Genomic DNA, 18074 nt, shown 5'->3' with positions numbered 1-18074 from the left:
TTAGGCGAGAGGTAGGGCTGGGGTGTTCCGCGGGCTGCCCCTCAGCACCCCACTGCTCGCAGGGCTGGGGGGAGCAAATAACGGGCCCCCCCGGTGGGCACAGCCGGCCGCAGCGCCGCCCCCGGGGCCGCGGAGCGCACCCCGCCCGCTGCCGGACACCCGCTGGGGGCACGGGGCGGGCGCTCCCCGGGGATCCCTCCCCGGCGGCCCCGCGGCTGAGTCAGCCGGCGGCGCTGCCCCGGGGCACCTCCCTCCCTCCTCTTTCCCTCCCTCCCTCCCTCCGCCGCCGTCCCGCAGCCCCCGCCCCCGGCCCCGTCCCGCCGAGGCAGGCGTTGGGCTCGCTCCGCCGCCACGGGCAGCGGCGGCCGTGGAGCTGCGGGGGCGGCCCCGTCCCGCAGAGCCCGCCGCCGGCCCCGGGAGGAGGAGGAGGAGGATGAAGAAGACGCCGGGGGCACGCTGAAAGGTGCGTGCCCTGCTCGCCCCGCTTGAGCGGCCGTCGGGCTCCCTTTCGGCCATGTTCCTCGCCCCCCGCAGGGCTGCAGAGCCCCCACGTTCAGCTGCCACTCGGGTGGTGCTGCCCGTGCCCTGCGAGCCCTTGCGGTTCCCGCTGGCTGTCCGCTTTTTTCTCTTTTATTGCCGCTCTTCGCTATGGAAGCGCGGGGATGCTGCAGGGGGCCTGAGCCCGCAAACACTCGGACAAGTGCTTTGGGTGAAGTGTTTGTGGGATCGGGGACGGGGAGGCGGGTGCGGGGCTTATCGGAACTGCGGCACGCTCTTGGGATGCCACCGGCATAGGTGGTGTGGGGAGGAGCCCGGAGAGGCGGCTCTCAACCAGGTTTCTGCTGAAGGAGCTGTGAGAAGCATACGGAAACGGGTACAAAATCAACCGTGCTTCAAGGATCGGTCAAATGCATGGTGTTCCCTAGTTAAGGAGCTTGTGTGAAGAGTAGAATTAGGCTTGCTGTTGTATTTAAGCAACAGAAGTTTGGTAAATATTTTAATCCCAAGCACGTTATATACTTTCGTGTTTGGAAGGGTGTTGGAGAACCCACTGGTTGTGGAAGAGCCATTCAGCCACTGTTGTGGGGCAGCAATCGCTGTGTGGTTTAAGAAGTCATGTGTTTCCAACTACAGATAATTACCTCTGATCCCTGATAGCTCATCCTGTGAAAAGTCAAAGGCAAGCAACCTGTGTCTGTGATTGTTACAAAAACAAAACGAAAAACGCCTAAACAAATCTGGGAGAAATCAAACAAGGTGAAAGCAGAACCAGATGCAACCTTCAGCCTACTAAGAAGTGCTTGGTGTTTTGTATGGCCAATGAAATACTACAGAGAGAAAATCCCAAATCATAAAAGACTATGTCCTCTCTGTACATAAGTTAGTAAAGGTTTACTGAAATCTCTTAGTTGTATACAGTCTATTCATGTTCTGCCATTTTGAGGTATTAATGTAGTATGTAGAGAGAGCTCATTTCTGTTTTCTCCCATGCTAAAAAGTTTGTTCTTAAGACTCTTTGTGACCACAGACTGGAGTGTGCAGCTCCTGGCCTCTCAATTCATGATGATTTCATGTGATTTAACTTACCCAATAAAAGTGTACTGTTCAAGCCAGCATTCTGACAGTTTAATAAATGGAAAAAATCAAAGTCACACTTTGTTTGAGAAACTTGAAAGTCATAGTACAGAATAAAAAGTTTCTGAAAACTTTGTTGGAAATCATAGAACAAGTTCATGAAAGAGTTGATGAGATAACTGAAGGTTTAGGAAATTTATGAAATGAGGAAAATAAATTCTCTATAGCAAAAGTTATGCAAAAGAATGTTGTGAAACAATTTGACCACTTTTTAACTACCTGCAGAAGAAAGTTTTTGTTTGTTTTTGTTTAGTGTGTATGTGTAGGGACAGTTTTATTTAAGAGAAATATGAATATCAAGATCCAGTGAATAAAACCTGCACCAAAATCCAGAATGCCAGCAAGACATTTGTGGAAAAGACACTGTGTAGCTGTTCATGAAGGACTGTGGTAGATATTTGATGACTGGAAATATTTAGCTCAAGATAGAAACTCTTTTGGAGAAGAACAATTGTAATTTAGCAATAGTTCTTGGATTTGAAACAATAATTAGTTAAAGGAAGACTTGAGCTATAAAGGAGGCAAAAAGTAATTAATCCATGTAAAAATAGTTTTAATCAGCTTAATTTACCTGCATGTAAGTGGTTCTTTGGTGGTTTAAAAGAAGAGAATCTTAAAGACAGCAATTTGAAAGAAGGATTGTCATTTTGTTTTCTGTTTGTATGGCACCAACCACAAAATGGATACTGGTTCGTGATTGGGAGCCCTGGACTTTATAAGTGACAATAGTATTGTTAACAGTAAATCACATCTTTTTTTTTTTTTTTTTTTCCCCCCCATGTACTTTTTGAAAATTCCTGTAACCCAAATATTGGAGTGAATCATGTGGCTCCACCACAGACAGACTTAGTGTCTCACCTGTTCACACTGCAACCGTTGGTGGTTTCATTTCAGTGAAGGCTATCAGGTTGTATTGGGGCCTTTCATGGGCAGTCTGATTAATTTTTAAAGAACGCTGGTCATCACGGCTTCATTATAGAAAGTTAGCATGCTAACATGAAATCCATGTTTTTCCTTAGCTTTATTTGGTCCCTTTTCAAGCTGCTTTTACTTGCCTTTAGAAGAGGTTGCTGCACGTGTACTTGAGGGCCTGTGTGGCTGAGTGCGTATTATACGAGAGCCGTGCCGCTTACTCTGCCTTCTCCTTTATTTGTCTTGGCGGACCTACACATGTATCTGCTTGTGGGTGGGGTTTCCATAGTCATGGTTCTGCCAAATATTGGTCATATTTCAGTCTTAGATTTTCTTGAGCAAAGCTTCCTCAATTTACAAAAAACACAAAAAAGTAATGGGATTTGTGTGTAAGAGTTGAGGATAAAGTGGCGACAGTGGCATTTTCCTTGCATTTCCTGTATCAGGAGCTCTAATTCTGGAGGTACAGAATTTTGTTCTTACTTGAAACAGTGGAGTTAATTTTTTAGATACATCACTGTGGGATGAAAATCTGTCCCTTGGTGGTCTCATGTATATCAGACCACTCTCCGTGGGACAGGGTGGCGTGCTGATGTCTTTGTGCAACACGCAATTCATGTCACTGGTTTTAAGCTAGGCCATCTATGGTACTCCCTTCTCCACTGCCCAGTCATTCATAAATCATCCAACATGTTCAAACAAATGCTACACGTGCTTGCCATCAGTTACCAAAAATGGGTGAACTGTCAGAGCTAGAAGTACTGAGCTCAACTTTAAGCTCTTTCCACCAGATATATCCTTCTTTCAGATCCCACTAAGTTTCTTGAATTTATAGACAGCCGGTGATGGAGCCTCAGGTAATACCGTCTCTTTCAGTGAACGATTTGAAATAGCAGAGACCCAAACGTTGTGAAATATGTGATGTGACAGAGAACTGCCTTCTGTGCTCTTGACATCTGAAATTCTTACATAGCCCAGTATAACTTCTGGGTATGGATATGGTGCAGGTTTCAGTCTCATGCAAGGAAGTGTATTCTGTAGGCCAATGTATTTACTGTAATATTTCATTCACAGAAGTTTGAGCTATATCAATAGTTTAAGTAGGCTGTCAACTCTTGGATACTTCTTATTCTATGTTGCTATCAGTAATTAATACTTAATTTGGTATAACATTTCAATGGAGCAGCTCATTTAAACAAATTGAATATTATTAGATTTTACAAATGCCATACCACTTCATAATATTGAAAGTACTTGAATATTTCTTTTTTGTTGTTGTTCATACTGAAGTATTTTAAAAAAGACAGAAAAAGTGGAAACATTGAGCACAAAGGCAAAGCTACCATTTAAAAACATTTATTTTGGGGGTAATGGTTTTATTCCATTAGTATGCACAAGTGCTGCATAACTTGCATCTAATAATAGTATGTTTTCTTAAACAGATGACTCTCCAGTTGCATTGACCTTGCCTTGTGTCGTAGGACCTTGCTGTCTGTTGTTTCAGACAATGCGCTGATGTGAGACCTCTCCTCCCACAGTATTTTTCTGCATCTGTGCTACAGCACACAGCAAGAATGCTGCTGCAGCGATCTCTGGTATCTGAGGTTTTCGTTACACTGCATCTTCGTTCTAACATTTTTATAATACATTCCTTTATTCCAAATACAAAACTCTATTGCTTGGATTAGGTGAAATTCTTCATGTAGCAGTGCAAGGATCTTTCAGCAGTATTAATGGCATTTGGTTTCCCTCTGGAATTCAGCAAGATAAAAAGGGGTCATGTAGCAGAGGAGCTACTGCTTTGTCCACTACCAGCAACTCGCATTAAAGAACAACCTGTAGATTTCCTCTTGCAGAACTTCCTTGATGTGAATGCCTCCCTTTAAATTCCCTCAGGATTGCTATGATTGTTTTGAATTACAGCTACTTACCAAATTGAAAAGGAAAAACAAAACCCAATGTTTTAATATCCAGGTTGAATTGCCTTCTGAAGAAAATATTCTATTTTTGTTCTAATTTTATGTAGTTTTCATACTCTTAACATTTCACACTCTTAAAATTTTTCAAACACATTTTTCTAATTTGTAAATGTAGATTATAGTTATTCAGTTGATGTTAAAATGCATTTATAATCTGATTATGTTGTTGGTGGGCAGAGATTTTAAAAAATGGTATTGCTAACTTTTAGTAAAATTCACACTTGATATTTTTCAAGTATATTGGATGTTCTGTGAAGATATGTTTTATTTCTTTTGAAAGCTATGGGAAAAGGATCTTACTGCAGATATTTCTTGTGAAAACTTAAAGTCTCGGCTCAGTCTGTCTGCACCTATTGTAGTTCAACAGGCTTATGGGAAGTGGTGAAAGTAGAGGAATATCTCTCCAAGGCTGCAACTGCACAGATAGATCCCTGACTGTAAGAGACTGTCTCTCTGTTTGTTTCTATAATTCATGTTCACTCTTTAGCTGTGCTGTGAGCTGCTTTTCTGTAACATCTTGAGTGGCAAAAGTGTCAAAGAGTACCAGGCAGTCTTGAAGTCTTTCATATTGCAATACTTTACATTTTTCAGATGAATAATACTCTGTAACGTGAGTCCTCTAGAGCCCTTGACATTTTTCAGCATAGCTGTTACTTTTGTGAATGGTCTGTTGTTTGCATGTTTCCTCAGAGAACAAAGTGGGCATACAAAAAGGGGGGAGTCTTACATAATTACCTTTTGATTTGTTGTGATTGCACCTTTTCTTTTCTTTCTTTCTTCTTTTTTTTTTTTTTTTTTTTTTTTTTTTTCCATAATAGTGCATTTATGGAAGAGGCAGCAAAAATGGGAACTATAAAATCAAACAAAGCTGTGTATATTGGAAATATTTTCATCTTAATAAACACTCAAAATGTTGCTGTTATAAGTGATTTGAATATACATCTGCTCTTATTCTGTGCTTTAATTTAGCGAAGTGTAAATAAGAAGCCCCACTTTGGTGGTGGTGGTCACTCAGTAGAGACAGAAATGAAATACAGGGAAACATTTTATAAAAAAGGATAGCTTCGTATGTGTCTTTAACTAAAATGCCTGCCTGTTTAGAGACATTCCCAGTATCATTAGCCTGAGCAATTTGGGTGTGTGAGGCCAGTTACAGGGCTTTTCCTTTGTATGTTTTATTTTCCTAGGGTGAATTGGGAAAGTAGCTATCACCATGTCATCATCTACCACTGAAATACAATTCTGGCAAGTAATACCATCCAAATTAAATACACTAATCTTTGGATGGTCTTGATACCAATATGCAATATGTAGACTCAGTGGTTCAGTTCCAAGACTGTGTGTTTGGCATTGTTTTACCTTTGTTTGTTATAGAATGATCTGTTCTTGTAAGATGCAGCTGTTGGAGGGTGCTTCTAGTAAGTACTGCATGGTGCTCCCTGCACACCAGTAATTCATCCAGTTCTGCTCATTCTGCATGCTTTCCAGTTTCACCTTCATCTCCATAGTGCTAAATCTTGCGTCCTTTTATCCAGAGTCAGATGCTAAGCAGGTGTGGTTGATACTGGGGGAGGGTGACACCTTTTGATTCTTTTGTCTTTGGTACTCTTGGTTTGACATAACTGCAGTGTAGTGTTAGCGTATTGGCAGTTGTTACCTCAGACTGTGTTATGTGGAGTTAGAGATTGCTTTCCACAAGAGGAAATCCCATGGTTGCGTGCTGTCAGTTCCTGCAGCATGACTTTTGGTGAATGGAAGTGAGGAATGTCTCTGTTTTCAGGGTGTGTTTCTGTGTGCCTATCAGGGATGCTTGCCTCAGTGAGCATGCCCTTGCATTCCTGCACACTGGACACCTGCGGAAGCTGGGCCCAGCTTCTTGAGAAAGGGTCAGATCTAGCAGAAGGTTGTCTGTGTGTTTACACACTGCAAAGTCTACTCATCCCACAAGCATGTCGTTTGACAGTGCTGTTCCCATTCTCTGCACAAGACCTTTCAGTGAGCCAACATTCAGCCAAGCAGCTCAGTCACACCTTTCCCCTGTGTTGCAGAAAGTCTGCAATGTTTCTGAAAAAAAACAGATTATTGTATTTTACTGTGAAGGGAAAAGTAGAAAGTTTGTCTTTCCTAAGCATTGAATCGGCTCTGTGTGTATTCCGGTCTCATACCTAAAAGCACTTTGCCTCCCATAACTTTAAAAATATGGGATCTTCTATATTATGTCATAGAAACCCACAATTGTTTCTGTGTTTTGAGTATATAGTTCATGGGATGTGCCTCAGTTTCAGTCAAAATTATAGAATAGTTAGCATTAAGATGTTACCATTCAACTAATTAATCAAATTTAAAGATGCCAGCTACATGTATAGTGTTACCTCATATCTGAAATATTGGAAGGGGTCCTAACTTCATATGAAGTCAATGTTATGACTTTTCTAATTCTTTTTTAAGCAAGAGTAAACCTCAGGTCTTTGCTGCATCTGTCAAGGTGTTTCTGGATAGATTCTTCTTGTCTCTTGAAAACTATGCTAGTTTAGCCCAAACCTATGTAACATTGGATGCTGTTCTTTTTATTGTGTTACTTATTCCATGCTGGCTGAAATACAATGTATATAAAAACAGTTTTTGCTGTCCCATTGACTTTTGGTCCCCTATTAAAACAGATTTAAGAGTGTGTTGTAATTTCCAACTACAGGGTTGGAACAACTTGCAGTCTGAACAAAAAAATGTTCTTTTTTAATTAAAAAAAAAAAAAAAAAGACACAACAAATTGAAGGAGAAGGGTTTTTTACTTAAGCCAAACTTCCTTCTTAGTATTTATCCAGAAAACATTTGTAGATGAAGATCTAGAGTTTAAACTTGCTTGGAAATATAGTTGAATCCCAAAGTGCATGACTCAATTGTTTCTGTTTTCATCTAACTTTCCTGAAATCAAATGTAAGTTAAGTATATCTGTAGTACCCAGGTACCAGAATGTCGTGTTCATTGAGATTTAGTGGTCAGTTTTGCTATATAGCAGTAGTGTCAAGTTATTAATGTTCTTTCCTGCTTGTCTTGAGCAAATATTGTCAGCTACCAATGTAGTTGTGCTGGTTAAACTTGATACTGCTTATATATAGTTATGGAAACATTTTGGATTTGTTATGGAGACAGAATATTTATCTTTTAAAATGTCAGTGTAGGTAAGAGGGACTTATGAATCTTTAAAGTTATTAAATGTACTATTTTTCTAGTGGTCTGCTGAAATTCTTCTTGTTCCAATGAATTATGAGCTATAGTAGTGTTTTATTTGTAACTGAATTTCTGTGTCATTCAATTATGAACATTTTTTTGAAAAGGGTTTTGCTCATTGTGATTATGCTTGTGCAGCAAATTCTGTAACTCCCTTAAATCTTAAAACTGTAATGTTCTGTGTAACAGGAGGTATAATCAACTAAGGTGGATGTAGAAAATATAAAACAATTTTTTTTTTTAGATTGACTTATATGAAGCAATAAGAATTTCTTGGAAATCAGCAAGAATTTAGGATATAAATAGACCTTTCCACTTTTCCAAGATAAGGAAATACTAAAATTTTAGATTTATTTGGTAGAATCAGAAAAATAATAGGTAATTTGTGATATTAATAAGTGAATCATATTCACATTTGAAATTAATATTCATAATTTTTTAGTCACTCTAATCAAGTCCATTTTAGGGGTATATCAATGAACTGATTTTATTATGAAAACTGTGTTGTCAGTACCAACTGATGAATGCATTGAGTTCCAAGTACTCATTACCCACTGAGTATGGCTTAAAGCAATGTGGAACATTACTCTTTGTCTTAAAGCCCTTATTGTTCACATTTTCCTATTGTTTTCATAACTAAATATTCTATTTTTAAAGGTATGAGTAATTATATAAGAGTACACCTAGTGGCTTCTAGAAAAAACAGCACAGTTTCTGAAACTGAGTACGTGACTGCAAGAATTAGCAGTACTGTGAAGCCAATTTAGAAATTTAATTCTCCACACTATTTGAACTGTGATTCTAGACTTGCAAGTCATGTTCAGTAGTGGTTTGCAGAAATAAACAGTTCCCTAGACAGCAGGCTATAAAACAGGTCAGCGTTAAAATATGCAATAACATCTTTCAAATGGCCATATAGTAATGGACTACTATGGCTGCCTGAATTCTTTTTCAGGATCCAGATCATAACATCTGTTCGGTGTTTTGTTACCTGACAGGCCTAACAATGGTAGGGGTGTATAGGCAGTAGTGGTCTTTCAGAGTGTTTTTGCAGCTACCCCTCCAGAAGAGGCAAGTTCATGTGTTCCCTTAAAATTTGAAAATGCTATTCTCGACTTAGCCAAAATCTTCCTCCATGATTGTGTCATCCACTCATTTTGTCCCACATACTATTTATTCTGCTGTGCAAGTTGCTAATAATTTTTTTTATCCTTAACAGGCAGTTAAGAAAAAAGACAAAAGATAACGTATGGCAGTTATAATGGTGCAGCACAGGATTATCCTGTGTAACAGCTTTGCACCCCTGGACTTCATCTCAATTGAGTGCTTTATAGAAAGGTGCTTGGGCTTGATTTATGAGTTGGGGGAGATCTGTAAAAATACCTTGAGGAAGGTGTGTGCAAGGCAAAACTGTTTGGTATAACAGTATTTGAACTATGACAGCCAATAAAGTTTTTAACCTGTACGTGAGTCATTCTCTGCTTTGAGCTCACATGTCTTCCTCTGACTTGACATGATGCTCTGATTACTATACTTTTGTCTTATAATGCTATTTTCAGTCTTTTATCAACTTTTCTGTTTTCCCGAGCCCAAAGGACGCTATTGTGGATACCAGAAAGCCCCCAAAGAAAATAAATAAATAAACCCAACAATAATAAATAAATAAAACCCATACCCTTCCTTACTCTTTTTGCTTGAATTTACATTTACTGATTTTTTTAAACATTTCACATACACTTAAATTGTTAATTTCATAGAGTCAAAAAGCTGATAGCCCACTCCCTGATAGTCTCATGTTTTTCCCACATAACCCATCTTGCTTACAGTAAAGCTCTATTCTGTTAGTAACCATATGCATCCCAATAAAGGTTTTAAAGTTTGAATTGAGACAGAGACTGTCTCAGCTCTTGGCCAGCAAATGCAAAGAAAGTTGGCCATGTTCCCTCTTCTTGCCAGAAAAGCAAGAAAGCTGGGGCCCTTCCTCTGTCAAAGAAAAAGGGAAGCTCTGATCTTTCTTCTTATGGATTTGCACGCACTAAGTCCCTGACCTATTCTTGGTAGAATTTCTCAGTCTCTTGGTTTCGAGATGTGGCCCAAAGCCCCCAGGAAAACAGCTGTCATGTACAGGGAACTTGTAGAGCTCAGTCTGTCCTTTCTCCTCTGACTACTGGTTTGACAGTACTTTTTCCTCTCTAGTTAGTCATAACATATCAACAAAAAGCCTCTCTACACTAATAGTATGGTTTTTAAGCATGTTACTTTACTCTGCTACTTTTTATACTAATTTATGCTGTATTTTTTAGTATGTAACGTACACATGAATGCATTATTAAAAGAGTTCAGATGTTGTCATCATCTAGTACCCTACTATTGTGGATTGGGGTGTAGGCAATTTCAAAGCCTGGTCTTCTCCCATACAGAGCTTTAAAACTTTCACTATTCTGATAATCTGACAATCCATTAAATGATGTAAATGATGTATGACTATATAAAATAAAGTAAGAATATTAAGAAAAAAGGAAATTATCAGTAAAGTTTAGGCTCATTTTTTAACATATACTGGTACATTTTAAGAAGGTTTAATTCATTATTGCCAAACATTTTTTAAGACATTAAAAATCACAATGCTGAGTTTAATAATTTTACAGTAATAATAACCACTGGAATTTATTGCTAAATAGAACTGAGAGACGATCTGAATCTGTTCTGTCCATATACATGTATGTTAATCATGTTAATTACATGCTGGAAAGTAACTAAGGCACTGACATAGAAATTTGTATCTATTAATTCTATGAACTGACATAAAACTTAAGGCATGCAAATGCATGACATGAAACTGCAGCATGCAAACCACCAGGATAAAGCTTCCACACTGTTGTTGTTGTTTGTTTGATTCCTGTTTAAAAGAGTTCAAAATATAGTTTAAAGGGTGAGTCTACTGCAGAATTTACTTTTCATTTCTGTTTCCACTCTGGAAATTTGGTCCGAGCTCTCAAATTCAGAGTACTTCATTTCTGCCACAGTGATTATCACTGTTAATAGTTATGCCAACAGTTAATTGATCTCAGACTTATTCTAATTGTCTTGTGGCTACAGAGCCACAAAAAAGTGGCTCTTAAAAAGTATAAACTTATTTTGTTAAAAAGGCAACTGCTGTTTGGACTACACACAAGAATCAAATTGGTTAATTGTAGCATCATCTTATAGCTTTTGTGTATGCTTCTTAACATAACTCTGCTGAAGTATATATTGAAGTTGCTATGTAATTTTTTTCTGGTGAGTGAATGATGAAACACATATTTAGGTGTTTTTTGGTCTATGAGTCATCGTAATGATAGGCAATTATGTACGCCTGAATTTCATACAACCATTGCACAGTTATATAAATAATGTACACCTGACTGCTGGCTTCTTCCTCTACAGTTATGTGATTTTTTTTAATTTTATTTTTTTTTGGTGAAAAGCCTTTTTCACAGATAAGTCACATGCAAGATAAGTGATAAGATGCATATATTGTAGTCTTAAAAATATATATATTGAAACAGTATAGTACTATTAGTGTTGCTTTATTTCCTGCTCCTGCTTTTATAATTACATTACAGTGCTTAAAGTCAGACAGTGTTAATGAACTGTTAATAAAGCCAGAAATTATGCAGAATCCATGAAGACCTTTGTGGGGGGAGCATGCTGTCTGGTTCTAATTTAGCCTGTTTTCAGGTTGCTCTTGGGAACTGCTCTAAGTTTGTAAATAAATAAATAAAAATAAAATAAAAATAAAATAATGAAATAGAATCTATATATAAGAGATATACAGTAGATTTTGCTTCTGGAGGCAGAGCTTGCTTTACCTAAATTAAATTTCACTCTGCTGATTTTCTTAAAGGAGGTAAAAAAGTGAAAGTATTTGCAATAGCTTTGGAACTCAATAAAAATATATTTTGAATATATAGGGGGTCAGTGTGTGACAAGGTCTCTGTTGACAGGAACAATAAAAGCAGGTGTAAGGAGGTACTAAACAGTTTGCAACAGAAGTCCATTATAAAACAGGTGCCTGTTTTGAGGTGTGGCAGTAGCGTGCCTCAGAGAACAAATGAACAAGATTTGAAATCTCAAAGGACAGGTTAGTCTGCATTTACCTTTGCTGGTTTTATATGCTTTTTTTTTTTTCCCCCCTCCCCCCCCCCCCCCCCCCCCATAGTTCATTTGCTGTTATCCATGAACTTTATTCTAGATTTCTAGATAGTATTATTTTCCTTGTGTGTGATCTGCTTCTTCCTTGTTGGCTTCCCAACAACCAGCAAATGACATACAGGAAAGCAATGGCATCCGTAATGCAGATTTGTGTCATAGTTTGAAAACCCTAGATAAGCGGTGTTTCCTTACTCTGTTCTTTTGAGGGGGTGCTGTTAAATGTTTGGAATGTTTTCCATTTTCTAATTGTTTCTAAAGGAGACTGAACTATGTTAGTTTTTTAATTTTTTAAAGAGCTATTAGTAGATTCTACTTGTTGAAGAAAAGCAATATTTTCCTTTTATTCTCTGCACTGAATGCTTGGTATATTTTTTCCTTTCACCATGTTGTCTGTTTCAGTTAACATTTTATTTTTTGTCTTGTTAGGGGTGCTGTTGCCAGTTATTTTGACCTGTTGTTTTCTTAAATGTATAATTTTTTTGGCTGGTGTTCTGAAGAAACTCTTCTGTGGGGGTGACTTTGTTTTATCTTTGTTTATTTATTTTTAATTCTGTAGCTCACAGGTAGCCTTTTTTTAAATCAATTACATAAAGTTAATCTTGTAGGGATAAGTCATTGCTCAATTTCATCTTTCTAGAGATGGTCTAAATTTCTGCAGGTCTGTCTGTAGACTTTTTTTTTTTTTTTCTATTCCTTTAGAGAGAAGGATAAACTAATCTCTCTAATTCTCTTTCTCTCTTTTTAATTGGTTGAAAGGTAGAGAGAATTATCAGTAGTGTAGTAGTAGCTGAAAGTTCAAAGCTGAAGTTTGTGTTATCTTCCTTCTCCATGAGTGGGTACAGAGACTGCTGTAGTTCAGCAGATTGACTGAATAACTGTAATACAGATTTAACTTGCAGAATTTGTAGTGTAATGTCTCTTGGTTGATTTTTGTCAATGAAATCGATAAGAAATCTAAAATCTAAAATCTTTATTTGAAGAATAATCTCTGAAATCTTAATTTAAATCTGCATTTAAGGTGGTAAACTCAAAGATTGACTAGATAGAAGACTACTTTATCATAGCAAGGGACTGGGAGATTAAGTTATTGCTGTAATCCAATCCAAATAAATAAATCTACCTATATAAAATAGTGAATAAACTCTTTAAATTATAAGAGTTCTGTAAAACCACAAATAATTTTATCAGCAGTCAAAAAAAAACTAAAATTGTTGTTATATGGAGCTGTTTTTTATTTTAAAAATATGTGAGATACTAATTAGGAAAATTGAGAGCTGTTGTAGGCCCAACAGGTAATCTGAAGTACTGGTATAGGTGGTGCTGCAGGTAATAACCTCCCTGAGTAATCATTTAAAGCCACTTTTTCTACTTATCTCCAACAAGTTTGACAAGTTATGGCATGCAGCTGATACACGTTGCGTTACAAACTGTTTTGAAATGATTTTGTTTTTATACTGTTATGAAACATTACATACAATGTTTTTGTTGTAGGCAAAGCACTGTTGTTAGCTTAAGTTTTGTTGTTTTGTTTGTTGGTTTTGAAAATTGTGTAGATTACACAGACCATTAGTTTTCATTGCTTCCTTGCCTCTCCTCAGGGATCTCTCTTCATTCCAGATATTGTTTCATAACCCCCTCAGCTGCATGCCAGGGTCATTGATTGCTCCAACCATCAGTTCTCCAGGTGAGCGTGGGTATCTAGTGTACAAGTTTTTTTCCTTATCTAGATGAAGTCATTATTGCCATCTGGCACAAGAGAAGCCTGATTACAAGACTTTGTGCTGCTCCTTATCTTCTAGTTTGCCACCTGATACGGCCTGGTAGTGTTTGACTGCGCACTTCAGAGTAACCTCATCACTGTTCTTGGCCTTCCTGTTGCTGGTGACGTACAAATGTCCATATTCAGTGTGCTGTTCTGTGTTACTACATCATAAATTTCCTCAACAGTGTCTTATCAGTTGCCAGGAGAACGTGGTCCTAGCTTGCAGTGGGTCAAAGACCTCCCTGGCCAGGAGCCACAGGGAAGGGTAGTGGGAGGCTGAGCTGGGCCTGGAGCCCCCTCAGCAGATGCTGAGGGCAGTGTGGGCTGAGGAGTCAGGCCTGGTGTTAATCTGACAAGTCTGGTCGGAAAGCGAAAAGTGGCAGAGGACTGTGCCCACTATTGACTAGGACACAGCTCAGCCTGTGGGGGACAAGCCTGAGCTAAGAGAGCACCTAAAATGGCAGGCGGGAGTTGCAGGTGATGCTGGTGTGACAGTTAAGTACTTGGTGTGCACCCGGCCCTGACACTCCTTCTGAAAGAGATTTGTGCTGTCCTGTCCTGGGTTAGCACCACAAGCTTTGTGCTAGTTGCAGCAGTGGTTTGTCCTTATCGCAGCGAAATATGTTACAGTAAACAGTAGTTTTATCCCCATTTGGCTGTTACAGCCGAAATAACCTTGAGCATTTCAGCATGTATTTGCTGGTTTATCTTTTCCAGTACTTTTGTGGTTGGGTTCTTTGGCTTGTCTGACTGTGTCACTGTTTTCTTTCTTGTGCAAAGACCTTCTTTGCTAGGTCTTGGGACATCTATTGGGCATGTGTATATGTCTTCTGTCTTCTAGGACCTTTTTGGGCTAAATAGTAAGTAACTTGTTATCAACAAGGATGCACAATCAAATGAATCTAAAATAATCTTGCTTGACTGAGAAATTGTAGCCTATATATGTAACATTGATTTAACATATCATCTTATTACTTAAGCATATGGCTATTAGAATATACTGGGTATGTATATCTAGTTCAGGGGAAGAAACCAACAGCATTCCCTAGTAGCGTTTTCAGATTTTAATGAAGCAGAGTTGTTTGGATACTAGCAGAGTCTCTGGCACATATTACTGCTTATGTCAAAATAAAATAGGGTGTTCCAGAGAAGGAAGTGTCCTTTTCCAAATTATGACTGCATTTTTAGCCTGTTTTTTTCTTTCTTTTTTTTTTTTTTTTTTTTTTTTTTTTTTTTTTTTTAATGACTTTACAAAGTCACACTGTGTCTCTTTAGGTCTTTTCCACCAACTTTTGAATTTTGCCTGTAACAATCAGTTTTATTACAAAAGTACAAATCTCAAAGATGCTAAAGACAGCATATTTCATGTCAATGTTATTCAGGTACAGAAGTTCTATAAATCATTCTGGCTGCAAAGGAGTTGTTCTGAGAGTTCACGCTAAGATAGCAGAGGGTCCATATAGGAGCAAGTCCTTAGTAATACCCCAGTTGTATGAAAAGCTTTAGTTTGAGCAAGTGTCTCCTTAGACATAATTAATTCAACTTAGAGAAAAATCTGAGAATATGTTACTTTTAGAAGTAACTAAGGTATGTAATGCTGTGTTCTGTTGTTTTTAGCTGCCGCTTACTCCACAAGGACATCAAATATCCTCTGAAATTTTTGTCCATTAATTTTGTCAACAACTTCACTGTGTTAAAATCGCCTTCCATCTATTCAGCTGAAAGTACAAGAACTTTTAAGAAATATAACTTTGAACAAGCGATTGTTTGCATTAGATAAATATAGAATTAGCTTTTGGCACACATTCTTATTCCAAATAACTCTATTATGAAGACTGAAGTAGACTAAAGATTTGGGATAAAGTCCCATCTTATCAAGGGAGATGATTTTCATGTTTAGAATTCCAAATTCTCACTCTTCGTGAAGCAAGGAACTTGGCCGTACTAGCCAAGAGTGAGTTGTTTTACGATGGCTGTACTTGTTGAACACTTGCTGAATGTTATCTTTTTCTCCCCAAAGAAAGGATGAAACCCAGGTGCGTAGAAGTAAGTCCCTGGTTCCAAAGAGGAATCTCACAAGCAGAAGGAAATGTTTAATGAACTACTTCCATAGAGGCTCTAAAAGATAACCAAGAAAGGCAATAAACGTGCATTTATTCAGCAGGGATGCAGGCTTTCATTGCAATTATTTTAAATATCCTCAAATAAAGGATCGCCTTTATAATCATATTATAATTGTATATGGAGGCAGGCTACCTTGGTCTTCAGATGCCTCTCCTTCAGAGGTTAAACTGTTAAAGAAATACAAGCAGAATTTAAGGAACATGGAAGTTGTTGTGAACATGCAGTTTTCTTTGTGTGTGGTTCCATTTATATTAAAGGTGTGACAGCATAAAGAAACATAATTGTCACCACACATGTATTTCTATCCTATATATTTATTGAATAAGATTGAATTACTTCTATATTCTACTATAATGTGAGCTCCAATGATAAATACAAGAGCTTTTAAATGTCAAAGTATTTGATTTAAATTTAAATTTAAAATGATCACTTAAAAATGATTATATGGTCAATGACATCTTCTGTTACCATAGTAAATATCTTGGAATACTACTGAAATTATTTGCAGTTGCATGGTAATTTACTGCTTGCAGTTTTAATTCTAGCAGGAGCCAACAACATCTTAGAGATTACTTCATGGCTTGAATGAGTTAGATGTCAGGGTGGGCCTTCTCCCAGGGAATGATGTGGTTGATAAAACCATTGTAGGCCAAAAAAAAAAAAAAAAAAGGCAGGATGGATTTGCTGAGCAAATACTGTCTGCTGCATTTGAGTAGTAGTGTTTTCAGTGTCACTGTGCTTAAAATGTAGAATAGAACAGTAGTGGTGGTATAGAAATTATTTCCTGTGTTTTCAGGGATGCTTGTAAGTGACACTTCTCAAGCACATAACTTTCTAAGCAAAACAACTTTTTTTTTTCTCTTGCACTCTCTAGAAGACATGATGATAATATGCAGATGAGATGGCAGATACTCTCTTAAAATTCTTTTTTTTAAATAAATATTAAGATTCTTGAATGAATGGTATGCATAGGTCAAGAATGGTATACAAAGAAAATAATTTTGAGAAAGGACAAGACTAGCACAGTAATTTAATAATGTTAGTCTCTACCATTTGAAACATTTATCTATGCTTTTCTTTAACTGAAGTATAAACGTAGGGTTCTGACAAATGACTGAACTTTTTTCACTTACAGATTATCTTTTCATTTTTATTTAAAACACATACTGAGATTACAATTTTAATAGACTTTTGTTATAGTTATGACAGCTGAGCTATAATATATGTTATTACTCATGTAAAGGCTTTTAATGGGACTACTGTAGCATAGCATAATATGAACATAAGTGTTAGTGTGGATTTATAGAAGATAAACTGTGGTGATGTAAGCACCTCTAATGTACTATCAGACTTTGAGTAGTTAGAAACATTTTTATTACAGATTTCTTCTGTTCTCACCAATGTGGATACAATTATGGCTAGTGGCATACATGCAGGACTGTGAGAGGGGTTAATTAGAGGATGCTTGAGTGCTTACACAAAAAAAAAAAATGCAGCAAGGAAGGAGGAACAAGATGAGGAACTTAAGGTGTTCTTTTTTTCTTATCGTGTGACCTGGCTTGGAGTAATATTAAAACTTGAGTAAGACAACAGTTTGCATGGCAACGTGAAGTTGTAGTTATCCGAAATGTGTCACTGTGTCACTTCATGTTCCTTAAGAGCATGGTTTCCAGCTGGGCAGAAATGAAATATTACATGAGCTCAGATGGGAAGGCTACCTACCAGTGATGCTTCATTGTTAACTGGGACTAGATAAGAAAAGGGATTGCCAGATCTGGAGATTCCTGCTAGAGAGGCAAGGACTTCTGCCTTGTGATGCTAACTTCTCTGCTACCCCTTCAGGAGAGGGGAGGATTAGAGAGAATGGTGCTGGTAAGAACCATTTCCTAAATGCCTTGAGTCTGAAGTACTCAGTTAAAAGCTGCTGTGCCAAGGCTTGTAGATCCTTAGGATTAATACTTGTTCTTGCAGTGTCCAGATAAACCTACCTGTGTGCTTGTTTCTTTCACTGCCAAAACTTGGGTGCCATTGGAGACATAGATGGTGCTTCAGGCAGAGCATGGAGTATAGCAGGCATGCTGTGATGTCTCAGCCCTGTCCACAAGTCTGAAAAGTTCAGCCTGCTGTAGGGCTGGGCTAGCCAAGGCACTAACTTCTGAAGGCTTGAAGCAACTCAGACATACAGTATCCTTTGATTAAGGTGACATCTGTGAAAGCATCACTGTACCAAAATGTGCTAG

At 38.0% G+C, this 18074-nt stretch overlaps 1 protein-coding gene across 6 annotated transcripts in view; it reads left to right on the top strand.

The window, feature by feature from the left end:
* Positions 1-322: 322 nt before the first annotated feature.
* Positions 323-18074, top strand: part of PLCE1 (phospholipase C epsilon 1) — a 156529-nt gene continuing 138777 nt past the window's right edge. For all 6 annotated transcript variants that reach the window (XM_032191621.1, XM_032191624.1, XM_032191623.1 and 3 more), the window contains exon 1: positions 323-463. The gene's annotated coding sequence lies outside the window, so the exon portion shown is untranslated. The remainder of the gene's footprint in view (positions 464-18074) is intronic.

Source organism: Aythya fuligula, chromosome 7 (genome assembly GCF_009819795.1).
Source record: "Aythya fuligula isolate bAytFul2 chromosome 7, bAytFul2.pri, whole genome shotgun sequence".
NCBI lineage: Eukaryota > Metazoa > Chordata > Aves > Anseriformes > Anatidae > Aythya > Aythya fuligula.
This window is presented reverse-complemented; position numbering and strand designations above follow the sequence as displayed.